Source organism: Lepisma saccharinum, chromosome 18 (genome assembly GCF_977018435.1).
Source record: "Lepisma saccharinum chromosome 18, izLepSacc3.1, whole genome shotgun sequence".
NCBI lineage: Eukaryota > Metazoa > Arthropoda > Insecta > Zygentoma > Lepismatidae > Lepisma > Lepisma saccharinum.
In genome coordinates, this window is record NC_139246.1 from 25,930,988 (window position 1) to 25,950,377 (window position 19,390).

Sequence of the window (19,390 nt, forward strand, 5' to 3'; positions counted from 1 at the left end):
CCTTAATATCAAATATATATATATTAATTAGTGCATAACAGTTAAAAAGTAGAAAGATAGCTACGTATTTAGAAGTAAAATTGTTGGGATCGTAGGATTGACTTTTAAAAAATAATTTACCGGGTCGCGGTTTCACGAAGGTTGAGAACCACTGTACCGTAGTACATGTATGTGTTTTTGTATCGTTTATTGTATCAAACAGGAAAGGGAGTGGCATCAACGGATCGCTTTAGATTTATAATCGAGTATTTAGATGTGCTTGTTAGTTTGGGAGTTTTTACTGTGAAGTAATAGGTGACACGTGTCGCATGTTGCTTAAAGACGAACCAATCCACTAGAGCATGCAGGGCGGAGATGATGGAGCTACAGCCCATCCCGAAATTTTCCAAAAAAGACCAAACAAACCGAAAGCAAGTGGTGAATGAAACCCCCTTAAAATGACCCTCGATTACCATTTTTGTCCTTGAACAACTTTATTACCTTTTAATTTTCTTTTGATATGCCTTTGCCGAGCGAAGGAATTTGTTATTGCCAACCAGACAATTAAACTATTTTGAAGACTCATCGAAAATGAGCCATCGTTGAACTTCTTGAAGTAAGTGGGGGGAGGGAGAAGTAGAAAGTTTAAATACATTGTTGCGCCAAAATATCTACACAAGAGCTCATAAAACGAAAACAAAGGCATTGCTGCATCAAAGTCTGGAGACTTCTTTATTCTCCTTGTAGAGATTTAGTTCGAAATATGTTACAGTGCGTTTCACTGTTTGTGTTCAGTTATTATGTTAAAATGCAAAGATTTAAATTCAACTTTTGGTATAAATTATTTATAGTATTTCAGTTTCAATAATTCTGTTATGATATTTCTTTCTTTCTTTCTTTATTTTTTATTTATTAAACAAATGATGCCACAGAACATTGTTCCATTGAGGCATACATACATTTTGTGCATTACATATATTTGTGCATAACATAAATTGTTTCACTAATTACTATATAGACGAACCCCTCACTCCTTTCTCCACTGACCCAGTAAGACTCTTTTGAATGATTGAAGTGGCAGACTGTTTATATTATTGCTGAACGCTCGGATAATTTGCTAACACTTTATTATAAGTTTTACCCATTTTCCACATCGGAGATATCTTTACATAATTTGTTCTATATATTTTGGTACACGAAACAACCCGGGTTTCGGTCTGGTTCTCATTTGAGGTATACGATATTGTAATGCAGATAGTAACCCCGTAGAGTCTCGTTTCTTATTTACAATTTTGTATAGCGTGCTCATCAAATTAAGATTAAACCTTTCTTCAATTTTTTCAATGTTAAACTGCGATACAAGCTCAGAGTACGGAGTGAATTTGGGGTACACTTGTCTTCTTTGTACTTTATGTACCTCAAGAATTTGGACTGAATAATTTCTATTTCCCTCATATGTTTTTGTCCAAGGGCTGTCATATTACCAATGCATATTCTACGAGTGAGCGTATAGGTAGACACACAAAGTTATTAATATTGATGTACTTTCCAGATCTTCCCCACATCTTTTTATGAATCCTAATTTCTTATACGCTTGGTTAACGATATGATGGATATGCATTAGAAGAGTCTGTGTATCTGTATATTGATTTTGTTCCGTGTAATTACAAATTGTGGTTGCTAAAACTTGCTTTGATCAAGTTAATTTAGTTTTGTTAGTATCCACAAACAGAAAACAGTTGATATTCAGGACATGAGTATTTCAGAAGATTTTAATGTAAAGCGACTGCAGCTACCAGCTTTTGCATGTACTTCCTCCTCCCACGCTCTTTCTCCCCTTCACTACCTTTATGCGCGGTCTTACTTCAGTCTTGGAATAGAGTATAGGTGGGTTTCATGTGACGTCAGGATTCGCACCGCCGCCATGTTTGCGGCAAAGCTGCGCAGCGTGCCCAAGTGCACGTTTGTTGTTAGTACTGTGTAAAATGTCGGTAACATTGCATAAAAATGCAACGAAAAAGCCAACTCTAGTTCACCTGTGTTTATTTACTTGAACCATGGGATCAGTTTGTTTTCGTATTCATTAGTGGTTCGGATTCTGCTTGAAATATTTACATCCAGTAAGTAACCTATGTTTCCCGCTCGGGGTGGGAGAAAGTGGTCATCGGCGACCTTGAGTACAGATTCACTGAAAATTCCAAGACTCAGCCATTATCTTCTGCCTTTCCTTTTAACGTTTGTTCAAGCGCAGTAATTTGAAATGTTGAGTTGTTCAAAAACAGTAATTTCACTCCTTGCCTTAACAATTTGGGATATGCAGGCCTCAGTGAGGGACTGGTTAGCACAACGCACTACGATGTTAGGGGTCCCGGATTCGATATCCGGTGGAAGCACATAATGGTTCGGATTCCACTTTAAACTGTAGGTCCAGTCCCGATTAGCCTTACTGTGCACAAAGTGGACTTAAAACACCAACTCAAACCAAACTCGAATCTCGGTCTGGGCATGACTGATCTTAACGACTAGCCAACTATAGCAGAAAAAAGAAGTAAAATAAATCAATCAATTTGAGATACTTTTATATATCATTAATATGTTTTAACTAAGCAGTGCTTTTTTCTGACAGTACGCAAAACCTACTACCGGCACCTTTTCTCATGAATAGGATAACAATTAATAACAGTTTGTGTTAATGAATGAAATATAAATAATCAAATACAAGCGTGCAATTATCAAGATGAATTTAACTTTGAATGTTATCATTTTTATCGTCAAACTTATCAACACCTTTCTACCAAACAATAACAAGGAAACGCTACTTGCAAGTATGATAAAAACCACCAGTTCAATCAATTTGTACTAAAAGTCACAGAGAAATGCGATATATGAACTTACCTGAAAAGAAATGTATGCCCCACCGCTCCGTACTGTTTGTTTAATTCATTATTGTTGGCACGATTTATTCTCACCATGACGGCATATTCTAATCAACAATAGGAAAATTGTGTGCCGTGAATTGCACCTTCTGTTCTTTCTCGCAAAACTCTAGGACAAACGTGAGTGCCTGTTAGACCTAAACAACCTAATATTGCACAAAGTATTCCATCGTAAACAAGGTTCAAATTAGGGATGGCCAAACGGATCCGGATCCAAAAGTTACGGATTTGGATCCGGATCCGAGAGTTCCCGGATCCGGATCCGGGTCTGAAAGTTTCGGATCTGGATCCGGATCCGAGAGTTCCGGATCCGGGTCCGAAAGATTCGGATCCGAAAATCCGGATCCGGATCCGAGAGTTTCGTATCTCAATCCCATTATAATATTACCTACCACACCTTAAAAGGTGTTATGATCTTCGATTACAAAGACATTTTTCATTAGTTAGTCCAACAAGATTTTTTTTCAAGTGCTGTTCCTAAAATACTTTGCTACGCATCGGCTAACACACTCGTGCACAAAAATAATCTTACTTGTTTAACATAAAATGTTAGAGGTGATTTTGTAAATGCCATTGAAACGAATATGTATTCATTCGAATGTATTGGAAATGAAAACACACATAAATGCGAGACATTCCATTCCAGGATGAAACCTTTAACACATATAACAAGATAGAAATGTTATACAAAAAATATACAATTGTTCTACAGTTACAGTTCTACAAATTAAAATAAAACATTATAATATATGCAGTGTTAAATAATTACAAAGTGTAAGACTAATAAGGGAGGTTATCTAAGTATCCCCCTCCGATTTCCATGAAACTTAGCAGTATAGTGGGGCCCAAAGGAAGAATTACGTGTTTTTTTGTTTCAGCTAAAAAACAGTTTTAGGGGGCAAAACCCCCTCAAATGTCAAGATGAAGACAAATTGAAGTGAGGATCTGACTCCTGTGTCCCCCTCCGATTTCCATGATACTTGGCAGGTGTACAGTGGGGCCCAATGGAAGAAATACGTGTTTTTTTTTGTTTCAGCTAAAAAACGGTTTTAGGGGGCAAAATCCCCTCAAATGTCAAGATGAGGACAAATTGAAGTGAGGATCTGACCCCTGTGTCCCTCCGATTTCCATAAAACTTGACAGGTGAATAGTAGGGCCCAATGGAAGAAATACGTGTTTTTTTGTTTCAGCTAAAAAACGGGTTTAGGGGGCAAAACCCCCTCAAATGTCAAGATGAGGACAAATTGAAGTGAGGATCGGACCCCTGTGTCCCCCTCCGATTTCCATGATACTTGGAAGGTGTGTGTATAAACGGGCCCAAATGAAGAAATACGTGTTTTTCTTGTTTCGGCTAAAAAACTGTTTTAGGGGGCAACCCCCCCTCAAATGTCAATATGAGGACAAATTTAAGTGGGCATTTGACTTATGTGTCACCCTCCGATTTCCATGAAACTTGGCAGGTGTATAGTGGGGCCCAATGGAAGAAATACGTGTTTTTTTTTTGTTTTAGCTAAAAACGGTTTTACCGGGCGAAAACCCACTCAATTGTCAAGATGAGGACAAATTGAAGTGGGGATCTGATCCCTGTGTCCCCCTCCGATTTTCATGAAACTTGGCAGGTGTATAGAGGGGCCCAAAGGAAGTATTACGTGTTTTTTTTGTTTCAGCTAAAAACTGTTTTAGGGGGCAAAATCCCCTCAAATGTCAAGATGAGGACAAATTGAAGTGAGGATCTGACCACTGTGTCCCTCCGATTTCCATAAAACTTGGCAGGTGTATAGTAGGGCCCAATGGAAGAAATAGGTGTTTTTTTTGTTTCAGCTAAAAAACGGGTTTAGGGGGCAAAACCCCCTCAAATGTCAAGATGAGAACAAATTGAAGTGAGGATCGGACCCCTGTGCCCCCCTCCGATTTCCATGATACTTGGCAGGTGTGTGTATAAACGGGCCCGGTAACATTATCGTATGGGTGAAACGGATTCCTTCAAATTTCCTTCAAATTTACAGGAGAAAGTACTTACGGATATCATTTTCTTGAGCGTTTTGGAAGTTCCTGAATGTAGATTTGATCCATTTTAATGTGAATGCGTGTTGTTTTCTGCGAAAATCTCTGTCCGACACGCTGTTTCTGCTCCCGCCATTTGCTTTTTGCATGAGAGTGCAATGTTCCGTGTGTTAAGACGATGCAACCCCGTAGCCAGTGTTTCAGCCTCGCCGTGTTTTCACTAGAACCACCTGTCGAGTTCGGAACAAGCCATTTTTCCCAAATGGGTGTCACTTATCGCACAACATTGTAGCAACATTGTGTTCCGACGTCACAGGAGAGAGCTGTTTTTACAATTTTTCTTTGTATTAATGCTAATGGAACCTAACCTAACAGGCCTAACCTAACCACGTAGGCATTCCTCGTCTGACGTAAATATTCAAGGTTGCAAGATTGTTGTGCGTAAAGGAAGAGAATTAACGAATTACGAAAGAAAGATGGTTCCGACCCGAATGGGTGTCACTTATCGCACAACACTCTAGCAACATTGTGTTCTGACGTCACAGGAGAGACCTTTTTCATGTTAGGCAATACAAAGGTAACGCGTCTCTTAGCGAAAATATTATTTTTTCTTTGTATTTATGCTAATCGAACCTAACCTAACAGGCCTAACCTAACCACGTAGGCATTCCTCGTCTGACGTCAATATTCAAGGTTGCAAGAGTGTTGTGCGTAAAGGAAGAGCATTAACGAATTGCGAAAGAAAGATGGTTCCGAATTGCTGTGTATGGACAATGAACGTGGTAAATCGCAAGGTTATTTTACAAGTTCTACACGTAAATGCGACGTATTAGCATAATTTCAAATAGGGGCACGAAAGTAGATATTTTCCGGTGAACGAGGTTGCACCACTGCATAAATCGACAAAACACTCTCAGAACGCCCCCTAAACCAGTATGCTATCACGGCCATAATGTGTTACAGATTCGAAACAACAAGTAACAGTAAGTACTCGTAAATAGAGAAAATAAATATTATCTTATTTAGAAATGCATTATTTCGCCTTAAGAAATGTTCCGCAACACGTTAGCAATGTAAAGAAGTCCGAAATATATGATTCGTAGGTGTTTCACCCATACGATAATAGTACCACGGGCCCAAATGAAGAAATACGTGTTTTTCTTGTTTCAGCTAAAAAACTGTTTTAGGGGGCAACCCCCACCTCAAATGTCAATATGAGGACAAATTTAAGTGGGCATTTGACTTATGTGTCACCCTCCGATTTCCATGAAACTTGGCAGGTGTATAGTGGGGCCCAATGGAAGAAATACGTGTTTTTTTTTGTTTTAGCTAAAAACGGTTTTACCGGGCGAAAACCCACTCAATTGTCAAGATGAGGACAAATTGAAGTGGGGATCTGATCCCTGTGTCCCCCTCCGATTTTCATGAAACTTGGCAGGTGTATAGAGGGGCCCAAAGGAAGTATTACGTGTTTTTTTTGTTTCAGCTAAAAACTGTTTTAGGGGGCAAAATCCCCTCAAATGTCAAGATGAGGACAAATTGAAGTGAGGATCTGACCCCTGTGTCCCCCTCCGATTTTCATGAAACTTGGCAGGTGTATAGGGGGGCCCAAAGGAAGTATTACGTGTTTTTTTGTTTCAGCTAAAAACTGTTTTAGGGGGCAAAATCCCCTCAAACGTCACGATGAGGACAAATTGACGTGAGGATCATCTGACCCCTGTGTTCCCCTCCGATTCTCATGAAATTTGACAGGTGTATAGAGAGGCCGTATGCCCCCTGTTTCTTTCTATGCCATATTTACGTGGTTTCGGGGTCAGATGACCACTTCAATTTCTCCTCATCTTGACATTTGAGGGGGGGGGAATTAAAACACACATAAATGTGAGACATTCCATTCCACATATAACGAGATAGAAATGTTATACAAAAATTATACAATTGTTCTACAGTTACAGTTCTACAAATTAAAATAAAAAAGTTCTGGATCTGGATTTCGGATCAGCTAGGATCCGGATCTGGCTATCCCTACTATACATCTGCCACGTTTCATGGAAATCGGAGGGGAACACAGCGGTCAGATCTCCACTTCAATTTGTCCTCATCTTGACATTTGAGAGGGGGTTGCCCCCTAGAACAATTTTTTTGTCGAAACAAAAAAACACGTATTTCTTCATTTGGGCCCTGCAAGTTTCATGGAAATCGGAGGGGGAGACTTAGACCTCCCTTGTAAGTGTATTAATTAATTACAAATCGCGCACGCGCGCACACACGTGTGTATGTATATTATATATATATATATGTATATTAGCAGGTAACAATATTTATAAGCACATTCTTACTTTCCAAAGAAGCGCAGGTGGGATGGCAAAATGGATCCGGATCCGAAAGTTTTGGATCCGGATCCGAAAGTTCTGGATCCGGATCCGAAAGTACCGGATCCGGATCCGGATCTGAAAATTCCGGATCCGAAAAATTTTAGGATCCGGAACCAACCGGATCCGGATGTGGCCATCCCTAGTTCAAATCTCCCGCCCGCCCGCTTGAATTCCGAATGTTTACAAGAACCTGCCACAATCATGGCTGTTCGATCCCACAATGCAACAGTTTGTGACGTAGGTGAAACACACCTATAGTAGGTCCATTTTTTACTTCATGTTCAATTGCTTTGATTTACTCAATATTAAGTTCGAAAAGTGAAATGTAAAGGAATTTTATTCTTTAAATTATACCCTCCACCCCCCCTAATACGCACATATGTAATATTCACATGCAAGCAAATGCAGCATGACATTTGAAAAGTATTTTTTAGCTGTTAGTTTTGATTTCTTGATTGATTTGGTTTATTTTACTTCGCTTTTCTGTCACTTTTGGCTAATCGCGAAGATGAGTAATGCTGTTATGAAATTGATGATGGGACACTCACAAAGGACATGCATGCCCAGACCGGGATTCGAACCCTCGACTTGTTAGCTGTTTATGCTTTGATTTGATTTGACTAATTTTTCAATCACTGTGTCACTGCTGTAAGTTCATCGAATGACTGAATTCTAGAACTCAGTGGGACAAGGAGGAGGGGGAGGGTACAGTTTATTTTTACCGTTAAAATAATACATACGAGTCTAGAACAGTGTCTGATCTACAAGCCGCAAAACCCCGCAGTGCGGGGGTGTATTTAGGGTGTCCTCAGCCATTGACATAGTACAGTACGTATGTAAAAAATAAACTCAGTTACTCAGGAGTACACAAAAGAATACAATATATACAGGTAAAGGTAAAGTTAAAGTTCCCTGTGCACATAGCAGTGCCATATAGGCACATTTAGGGGATGTGAGGCTAGAGCACCATATATTTTCGATGCCGGCCATCTTGGAGGTGATGTGATCAGCACCACGCTGCGGCCGCGTTTATCCCCCCCGGGTACCGTTTGATTTAAAGCTGGGTGGGCCCTAGAGCCGTTTTATGCGGGGACAAAGCCCGAAAAATCCCGATCTTAGACACCCACCCCGGATTCCCCTCGTGGCAGTCAGACTAGAATCAAATGAGGCTAGAATTTCATGAGAAATGCCGAGGTGAAGGTTTATTCAACCTATTTTTAATCAGGGAAAAGTTACGACTGCATTATTGTAACAAATGTATCATTTTACAAGTGTGAGAAAACAGTGTCATATATATACCACATCACCCCCCTTTCCATTTAAAAAAAAATGAGTTGAATTCAATATGGCGGCCACCAATATGGCGGGCGTCTACTTGGAACACACGAATGTGGTTTTCCCTAAGCCAGTGGTCCTCAACCTTTTCTTGTCCGGGACCCACCTTGAAGGATATTACACTTCATGGGGCCCATAAGCATGGCCGCTGGCAGAATTACTTGTAGGGTTGTACACCGAGTATATAATCATATTGTTTGTTAATATCGAGTACTTTAAGAAGACTGCTTATACAAATTACACATACTTCATTCTAGAAAAGTAAATATGTAATTTCAAAGACTAATCGTGAAAAAAAATCCAGTGAACTCTTAAAACCGCTGCAATCCATTTGTTCATAGGTGGTTAGCTTTGTAATCTAAGCAATCTCGATAGCAGTGTGAAATGACGACAGTTGACACCTCTCGGCAACCTCGTTCCCCTACTTTTGGAACCCAATCGCCACCGCTGCATATACGTTCTCCTACAATGCCTTCTGCCTTCATATCGATGCCATTTGACTACTACTCCAGTGAGGGTCAAATTCTTCTGGTTTCAGGCGATCGGGAACATATTGTTGAAGATGGAATGCTGGTTAGTATTTGATCGCCATCATTTGACAACTATAATTTTATAGAAATATGTAACCAACCGTTAATTTTAGCAGAACTATTGATAGCTTGATTAGTTTCTGTGCAGGTCTAGAGTACGAGTTCTATTCTAACTTGACTTGAGATTTTGAAGTGTCGAGAAAGCACCATGCGAAAGTATTTTTCCCAAAACAATGAGCAGCGGACCACAAAGGCTCTTACCGTTAAATGCGACAATTGAAGTATCTTCCATTTAATTTTAAACCCAGAGAGAATGAATGATGAGCGTATTGTTGCCTTTTCTGTTATTTTTTTTCGTTTATTATTACATACGTCGTTTCCCCTGCTATTCATTTCTTAGTACAATTAGCAGTATTATTGAATTCGTTAGCACACTGATAATTCACGACAGCAATATCAACAAAAAATATAACACGGTTAGGGTTGCCAGACGTCCCGTATATACGGGATTGTCCCCTTTTTTAAACAAATGTCCCGGTGTCCCGGAAAATGTTCTCGGGACGCCCATTTATCCCGTATTTAGCTAAAGAAAAAACGAATTCAAATTTCAAAATCATTTTATACAACAAGAAATTAATAACAATTTATAGCTAACCTAATTGGATACTAATTACCATTTACCACTCAATCCTCATATTAACATTGGCGTAGAACTGCTCATTGTCGATATGTCGAATAAGAAGCGACTCACGACTGGCAAAGGCAGTTCTGGTTCTAATACACCTATCACTTGTTTCTTTTCTTGGTCAATGGAATCAGAGTGGAGTGTATAAAATTCAGGGCTTAGGAGATGTAAAAAAGTTTTATTTTATTTCGTCATGCCAAAAAGAAAGTGTTCTTATAGTAGTGATTATTCTAAACAAAGATCCTCTTAAAGGACGCCAAGTGTTCACTCAAATATTAAAATATTTTGTCAAAATGTTAAAAAATTCGGCATTAACAATGCTTTAAACTGCAATTGATTGTGTAATGTTTAATAATGTTATAAAAATAAATTGAACTATATCAATGTCTATATTTCCCAATTTTTTATTTTAGAAATCTGGTATCCCTAAACACGGTAATATGCTATATTGCAGCCCCCACTTTAAACCGTAGGCCCAGTCCCGATTAGCCTTACTGTGCATAAAGTGGACTTAAATCACCAACTCAAACCAAACCCTAATGGGATCTATATTATTACAACAAATAAAATGATGGAACAGAGTCAGCTTTGCTTGAATGATTTTAATTCGAAAACTCGTTCGTATACGTACCATGGTATTTTGAACGTGGTGGCATTGATTCCACTTGAGCTCAGTGGCTACTTGTGGCTTTTTTTTAGGTTTGGGAAGTTATAGTAAACAGACCGAGGGAAGACTTTGAAATGCGTTCAATAAAACAGACACACGCATGACTTGCATTTAGCTGCAACACTTTACCCAAGCTGATTGGTTAGACCACAGATAAACATATTACGAATAACACGTTTGTTGACGTTTGTTGAGTCCTCCCAGCCTGTCCTGGTGTATTTTGCAAATCCCGTGATAAGAATATTACTTCTTTAACTCTTAAACGATGCTAAATGTAACTAATTATGTAGTTTTAATTTCAATGTATGCAGCTATTTTGCTGTGAACTTGGTTTATCCTTTATTTACTATAGTTCAGCAACATTTAAGAGTTTCGCCCATCAAATTACTTACAATGGTTCAATTAAATTAATGGATTCAGTATAGTGCTTGAAAAAGTTTGAGAAAATTCGACGATTGGGAATGGCTGCTCGTGTTTCATGTGTGACCTCCATCTTTCTACCGATTTCCTTTCATAAAATGTTCATTTGCTAAATCGGGGAGGATAGAGAAAAGATGAAAACAAGATGTACCGGGATGTGATTGTAAACGCTTCTTCTTTGGTGGACATAGTTCCTTTTGTTCGAAACAAGTCCGTTGAAGAAGTATACATAAGAAGTACGTAACTTTAAAAAATATATTCCCTCAAAGTATCTTCCATTTATTTCGATTTATCTGTCTCCCAGGGACGAACGTTTAGATATGATGCTAGATTTAAATCTTGTGCCAAACGCAGGGTGCTAAGTGCCAAAGAAGTTCAAATTATGTTATGTTAAGAATCATAATGCTAGGGTTGGCATCACAAAATGAGGAAACTATCGATGCTTCCTCGCTGGCCATTTAACCGAGGAACCCCCTTCCTTCAACACTCCTCGCCCACCCCGCTGTAGGTGGAAGATCGAGCTTTCTCAGCAGCAGGAAAGACTGTCGTCTTTGGGCGGCAGCTGGAGCAAGCGAGTGATAGCGAACAGTAGCGAACCTAGTCAAATGTACGCACATTGCGCTCATAATTGTATAACACGCATTAAACTCCTAAAAAAGTAGAAAACTTAAAATAAGTGTACTTCCTACATGGAGGAATCGCCCCTGCATGAGCTTGTTTCCTTTTCATCTATTCCAACTCAACAAGAAGCACTCACTCGACAATGACTTTTTCCTAGATCGACTGCCTATCCTCAGTTGAATGAAACAATCCACTAAAACACTGAAGGTTTCGCGGGTAATCAACAATAAAAGTCAACAAAGCTGTGTTCTAAATTTAGCATGCAACAAAGCCTAGCTTCTTGGACCAGCAGATAGTCCGAAATCTTTTCACCTTAACATTCGGAGAAGACACAGTTACAAACAGAGTTGCCAAATTTACCGTTGTAAAGTAACTGTGAAAGTAACTGTTGATAACGTTACTTTTACTGTAAAAAAATATCTCTGTTACGGGCAGTAACGAGTCAGCCTGAAATAAGTGTGGGGCTACAGGGTTTCATAGTCTCAGGGGGTGTCATCCTAATTGCGAACAGTCCTAATTGCGAACACTTGCTGCCTGAACAGGAATATACTCGAAGGACTATGTCCTAATCGCGAACACATTTTTCTGCCTTGGGACCTACAACTTTTGTCTCACACTTCTCGAGTCTATTTAACGATTTTGTCGTTTGGTCGTTTGCAGAACAATCTATCTGAAAGGGAGAAGATTATTGCAAGATAATATATCTTGAAGTTGAAGGCAAATTTGAGTTTGAACTTCTTTCAGAATTAAAAAATTTTCGTAGATTAATAGGCTATATCCCACAATATTTGTAACTTTTGTTTGTAAATGTATTTCGAATCTGAGTATATGAGGTGGCAAGTGCTTAAATTAAATATTTTAAATAGTGAATTTTGGACACACTGGAATCACACAGACCCTTTATATTGTTAATTTATTTGGGTGTGTGTGGGTGGGTGGTGAGAGGTAATATGTAAGGTTGAAATATGCTTGGACCTTGAATTTTTGCAAAATTTGGCTTGAAAAACCGGGAATTATACTTGAATTTTATCATGCTACTACAGTGGCCACCCTGTTGTATTGTTGTAATAATATATATCCCATTAGGGGGAGCAAGCACTTGCACAAAAGTTCCCAAGTGCACCCTGTGCCTTCCCCCACCGCCTACTTTGTGTGATAAATTTCGAACGTTCCCAGGAATTCGTTTACAACTTATGGACGTGCCGACATCCATAGCAGAGAGGTTAGCATAGCACGCTACAACACCAGGGTTCCCGGGTTCAATTCCCAGCCTCGGCACGGGTGTTATTTGTGAGTGCCACCTTCATCAATATCTTCACTCATCATCATCTTCACGATTGGACAAAAGTCGCTACAGCAACGTATTTTGCGCTCTTATGTTTTAGAGATGAGGCATATTATATTAATTCTTTTGCTCTCTCCCTTCACTTTCCATCTTAATCTTACCTCTTTCTTATTTTTTTATTTACTGTTTTGGCATTCTTATTTATCTGCATTTTTCTTTCTCAGACTTCGTTACATCTCCCTCCCCGCCCCCCTCTCTCTCTTTCTCTCGTTCGATTTCTCAAATCTCTTTCTTAGCTATTTCCTCCTCCATACACCTCTATTCCTCTTTCTTCTCTAATATATCTCAAAGAACTGTTTGGCTGTTTCAAGTTCAATAATGACTTAAAATTGGCTTCATTTCAAGATTAGATTGATTTTTTTTTTAAAAAAAATACTTCGCTTTTTGTTCCCACCCTTTGGCTAATTTTCGAAGATGGTGATGAGTGATGACATGATGAAATTGATGAAGGACGCAAATATCAATTCCCAGGCCGGGATTTGAACCCGGGAACCCTGGCGCGATGTGCTAACTACTCCGACACGGGGGCCGGCATATTTCAAGATTAGAATACACACAGGTGATTATTCCTAACTTACACTAATACAACTTTATTACAAATATTCACAGTTTTAAGTAACTATCTACAACCCTTAACGCAACTATTTACAACTATTTGTAACCTAACTATTTACATCACACATCCAGGTAGATGCTGCATTAAGCGGCTGAAGTCTCAATCATATATAACGTTATGGCAGATAAACGTTATCCATATCGAGTAGTTGCAGTTTGTTTGTAGCCAGTTTAAAGCATCACAACCGAACGCAAGATAACAAATCACAGAACAAAATTTCGATTTCTTCTGACTGGAAGCAGCCACAATAGATCTAAGTTCTCTAAGCTTCACGTCTTTTTCGCTTCTAGCTGCTGCTTCTTGGCGAAAATTTCCAAATTATTTGAGATAATTATTACCCTATAAAATTTGAATTAAATGTTGCAAAAAAATGCGAATAATATAACAATATAAGATAAAAGAAATATATACAAGAATTATGAAAAACAATTAAGTATAAATAATATAATCCAAGTTCTTAATTTAAAAGCATACAAATAAGATAACTTACATAATATAACTGAAATTTGCCTATCATGGCGGTCGTTACAAAGAACTTCTCGAACACCCTGTAGATCAGTAGAAGTTCGCAAAAGTTGGAGAGAGGCCTGACCCCGGCAAGTCTGTGCCTGACTACGCCAATGGCGAAATGATCCACAAAGATTTACTAGCGATTTACAATAACACCTTCCTACGATATTCCATTCACACACATATTTATGTAAAGTATTTAAAAATCGCAGTAGAAATGTACGTAAAAGAGACAGCAAAGGTTCCCCAAATTAAATCCAACAAATCCACTTCATTAGGAAATTGATATTACAATTATGCTTTAATATAAAATCATAAAATCAAAACTCTTGAACGGTTAAGAATTAATTTAAACGTCAGATTCAGTCCCAATTGGCATAATGTGGATCCAAAGCTACTTTTACCAAACTTATTTTGCCTAGAAAATTAAGGTAAACGTAGGGAATTGGAAATTTAAGTTTGAAATCTAGAGTGTTCGGGGAAAGCACTTTAGTCACAAAATACGATTATATGTTGCTTTCATTGAATCAATTAAAGAAAACATTAAAAGTATAATCTTATATTCGACTTGTACAAAGATTCTAAACAGTGATAATGCAACATATATATCGTGTCGGTACTGTTTGGTATCAAACATGAAAAAACACTGTCTGCTGTAAAATTGTATTTCTTGACTTAAGCGCTTTTTCCAGAACAGCTTAGGAATAATCTACTTCCGATATTGATATTTGTGCTTTTTTTCAGAATTAAGTCTTGTGGTGAGACGAAGATATCACTGGAAAGCAGATTCCAAAGGTGGTGACTTGGCAAGTGGAAATAAATTGATAAAATGCAATTCATATACTTCAAAGTTTGAAAAGATAGATAAAGAGACAGAGACATAATTTCCTCACTTACAGGACATGGACAGAAGGGATAGCTATTCTAACAAGCTAAAGGCAACACGTCTAGGAAACACTAACATATATGCAGTTTCAGGCGCCAGCAATACCTCCAAGAATGCAAGTGGTGTGAGTTCATATTTTGAGCAAAGATTGGCAAAAATCGTACGTCAAAGAATGGGCCGATCGCCAGATGAAGGAAGGCAATCAAGTCCAAAACATAGGTTGATCTCCAGCGAAGCAGATAACGAGTGTCGTGCGATCAAGACCATGGATTCATGTCGTAGAACACACGAGATCAGAACGGGCATAGATAAAGAGTCTGTATCCACTTGTCCAACCGAATTGAAAATACCGGTCTATTCTGAAGATGTTGATGAGGGATGCAGTATGAGAGATGCAAGTGATTACATGTACTTTTGTAAAAATTCCAATGATTCTTACAGGAAACACCTCAACGACCATTTTGGCTCCAAAGAGACATACAAGCCTCCACTCAATACTAACTTGACTACTGTCCGTGACAATCCAGATGTGATAATCAGGAACCCGTACATCGCCCCAGATCTTGATGAAATGGCTGGAGACAAATCCGCAGCTCAACTACAGCCGATAGTCCGTCCTGCCTGCACAGGTATATTGAGAAAAGAAGGTAACAGTAACAATCTACAAGTCCTTGACAGGAGGACACTTCGGAATAAGGAATTGCTGCACGAACGTACGATTCAATCTCAACTAAGAAATGAAGAAAGTTATGAGATGGCAGATTTGTCCAGAGAGAAACTACTTGTTGGAGATAATCACTTCTCATTTAGGTCACATCCAAGGAATTTTTCGAGACATTTAGTGAAACAATCAGATGGTTACAGTGTATCTTCTGATAGTACTACCTTCATGAGGAGCAAAGTAGAAAATGATCATGGTCAATTTTCTCGGTTTAGAGCTGTCCCGAGTAGTACAATAGTCAGTTCTCAGAGTATTGAGAAAAGTACAATGGCAGATCATATGTGCAGTTCTACTATAGACTTACTGAGAGAAGATGATAGAAACCAAGGTAGGAGTAAGAGGTATATTAACCCCATGGCGTTAGTTAGGCTACTACAGCCTCTCAAAGTTGTAGAAGAATCTGATGACACCTGTACTGATTATGCGGAAAGGGCAGATGAAATAGGTGATGAGGAACGCCAAGTTGTAAAATATCTGGAAGCTGTCGGTGGTAGAGATTTGACAAGAGAAAAATGCAATGGTAATGATAAATATGCTGCCTGCAAACCGGTTGCGCCGTTTAGAATAGGCCAGAACAAAATAGCAACGGTACATGATCGGCGCCGCATATATGAAGATAAGATCAGGGGAATCACATCTGCTAAGAATGGTAACGCTGACAGATATGGATACTTGTCGTTGGGGCCTTATAAAAGGTTGGAAAACTATGAAAATGCAACTCCTTTGTGTAAAGACTGTCGCAACGGAGTCACAAATCATGAAAATTGCAATTTTTCTCAAATGAAAGCTGCATACGTAACAACAGATGGCAATGAATCTTTTAAGAGGATGATTAACATAATGCCTACAACTAATAATAAAATGGAAGACGATTCTAGTACATACGTGATGAGAAATCAGGTAAATGACGTTGATGAGAATTCAAGAGCAGTCTACTATGACAAAACTAGGTATGCACGTCATGAGGCCAAGACTCCATGTAAAGTGAACATGATGGAAGGAAATCATTACACATCATCATATGATGAAGAAATACGGGGAGTAGCACTGGAATGTGATGATAATTTAGATCAACATGGAAATGCATCATGTAGTGTAAATCAGGATATGAAATCAGTAGGGAAGCTTGTAAGAAGAGAAAACATGATGGATTATAGAGACTTTTCACATGAGCACATGATCGACACGTTGAATGCGGACAAGATAATTGTTAGCAGCAAACCAATAGTGAAAATAGAAGCCAACACAGATTTTGTGACAGAAGTTTCAGAAGATGATAATGCTGCTCAAGACAAATATTCGAGTGAAATGGCTAACGCTCCTGGCAATTCATGCTCAAGACTACGTCTTATACGCAAGTCTACGATCAAAGTAAATGTAGCAGAGGATACTCGCACTATTTCTTCTGACAGTATATGCACACAAAGATATGTTATGAATAAAGACAAGAATCGAGTTTCTCAGAAGATAGGAATGCGTCCCAAGGGAGACCAGAATAATATAACTAATAGCACAAAGGTTATAGGCAAACCTTTTAAGAATCATCAAACACTAGATGATCATGAAATTTCATCTGCGAGTAATAATGATGATAATGGTCAAGAGAAATATGAATACCATAGGAGTGATTGGGAAGGAGGCCACAGCATTACGATCCCCACGGAGAGGCTTCCAAACGCACTTGAAATGATAAGGAGTTATGAAGGTAGTTCTGATTATCTGGAAGATGATGATGATGATAGAATTGAAGGCAATTGCAATGTAAGCAAACTTTCAGGCGAACGAGATGATATGAAAAGTTCTGATTATAATTCTGAGAGTAAAAATTTCGAGGAGAATGACAATACAGAGATTTTCAACAAGTCATCCAACGTTCAGAATTATGAAGACCTTGATATTGAAAAGGCGTTCCCAAGAGAATCTGCTGAAGATGATCGTATGGAGAAAAAGCGTATTAGTATTGACGATATCATTGCAGGCGACATAACGACGAATCGGAAAAATGTACATAATACTAAGCAAGTTGGTTGTTTGCTTACAGAAGAAGATACTGATGAACTTTGCATTGGCACTGATACTGCACAAAATCAATCGACAAAGGCTAAAGAAGATATCAGGAAAGATTCTAATGACCGCAAAGACACTTGGCTAGATAGCGATAGTAATAGATTTGATGAATCAGAGATTTTGCTTCAACCTAGAATCAAACTAAAACGGATAGATGAAACTATTGACTGTTCGGCTTCGATTCTGAATGTTCTACATCTAGAAAGTGAAACAAAGAAATATCGCAAAAGAAAGAACATGACTCCACCAAAGAAGAAGAAACAAGTACATGACAAATCAGCGAGATCATACTCAAAGAAATTTCAATTTTCGCGAAATCAGTCCAAACAAAGTTCCAGCAATACAACCCACGGAGTGAAGCTGAAACCACAGGTGAGTTACGCACAGATACATACATAAACCATTCAGAATATATATATTTCAGGCTGAATTTTACAGTTTTACTGTACCATACGTTGTTTGTACCTTATAACAGTTGTTCATTATAGAGCACACTCTAACTGGGCATTCTATTAGAAATCTCATTTTCACCCGTATTTCATTTTCAAATTCTCATCAGTAATCTATTCATTATTTAACGTTATGTGCATCGCATTATTCACTCTTTCTCCCTCTTGCTGTATTTATCACTACATCCCTCTCACAATATCTTCAACACCGTGAAGTAATAACAATATATTTTAGTTGTAAGTTCATTACAAGTCTTTCATCTTACTTAAAGTTTATTCTGAAAGGACACGGTAACATAAAAATAACTCTATTATTATTTTATTGCTTGAAACAGTCTACATAATTACAAAATTAATTTGAATTACAAATAACAACAAGGAATTTGTACATTAGTATATACTGTAGATATGCATAGTTGTTAAGTTTGACTTACTTGTAGAATGACAGCGCACAGACAATTCAATCTTAATGCTTTAAAAATAAAGAAACAAGTTTTGCAAACATACAAAATGCTGACTATCTATAGTAGATGGTAATACAGTTTGTAAGAGTTTCACTTCAAAATATAATGGTCTCATTGCAAAGGTTTCTCTCATTCAAATATTGATAGAAAAACAATCATGTGCAAATGTGTACAAAATGCTAATGCGTTGGTAATAAATTTATGTTGTTATATCACTTTTCTAAGTAAGGTTGCCCTACTAGGAATGACATTCAAAATGTTCAATAATTATACAGGATGTAATTAAAATGGCAGCAACGGACCACAGAAACGTTTTGTTTCTTCCTCTTCAGCCTCATTTATCACAAATTCCTTTTGGATATGTTATTTTCTTTCCATTGTTTTTTAGTATCATTGGTTTACTTTCCGTTGGGTTACTGATCGCTTTGCTATCTACGTTTTACAACAGATTTTTTGTAGGATGTGTGTTCCTTGCAACACGGGAATGTTCCGTTTCACAGGAAGCAACGCCTAGATGCGATCAAATGTTATGTTGGGCCACCAGCACACAGGCGGCAAAAGAGCCTCTTAATACATATTTAGCACCAAAGGCAAGAATATAGCCTAGACAAGTTGTTTATTTTGATGTTCTCTATACGTTTCTGTTGTCCGCGGGCATAATTTTAATGTCAACACATATCTACAAGAAGAGTCAAATGAAAGCCTTAATTTGTCTGTCTATCTTATCTAGTAGATTTCTGTATGTAGGGTTGCACAGGTTTGCGGCATTTTATCACAGAG

The 19,390-nt window shown here is 38.2% G+C and overlaps 1 protein-coding gene across 1 annotated transcript in view; it reads right to left on the reverse strand.

Annotated features, from left to right (window-relative positions):
* Positions 1–4,953, reverse strand: part of su(w[a]) (suppressor of white-apricot) — a 78,039-nt gene extending 73,086 nt beyond the window's left edge. The window contains exon 1 of the mRNA XM_083140366.1: positions 4,936–4,953. The gene's annotated coding sequence lies outside the window, so the exon portion shown is untranslated. The remainder of the gene's footprint in view (positions 1–4,935) is intronic.
* Between the last annotated feature and the right edge of the window lie 14,437 nt (positions 4,954–19,390).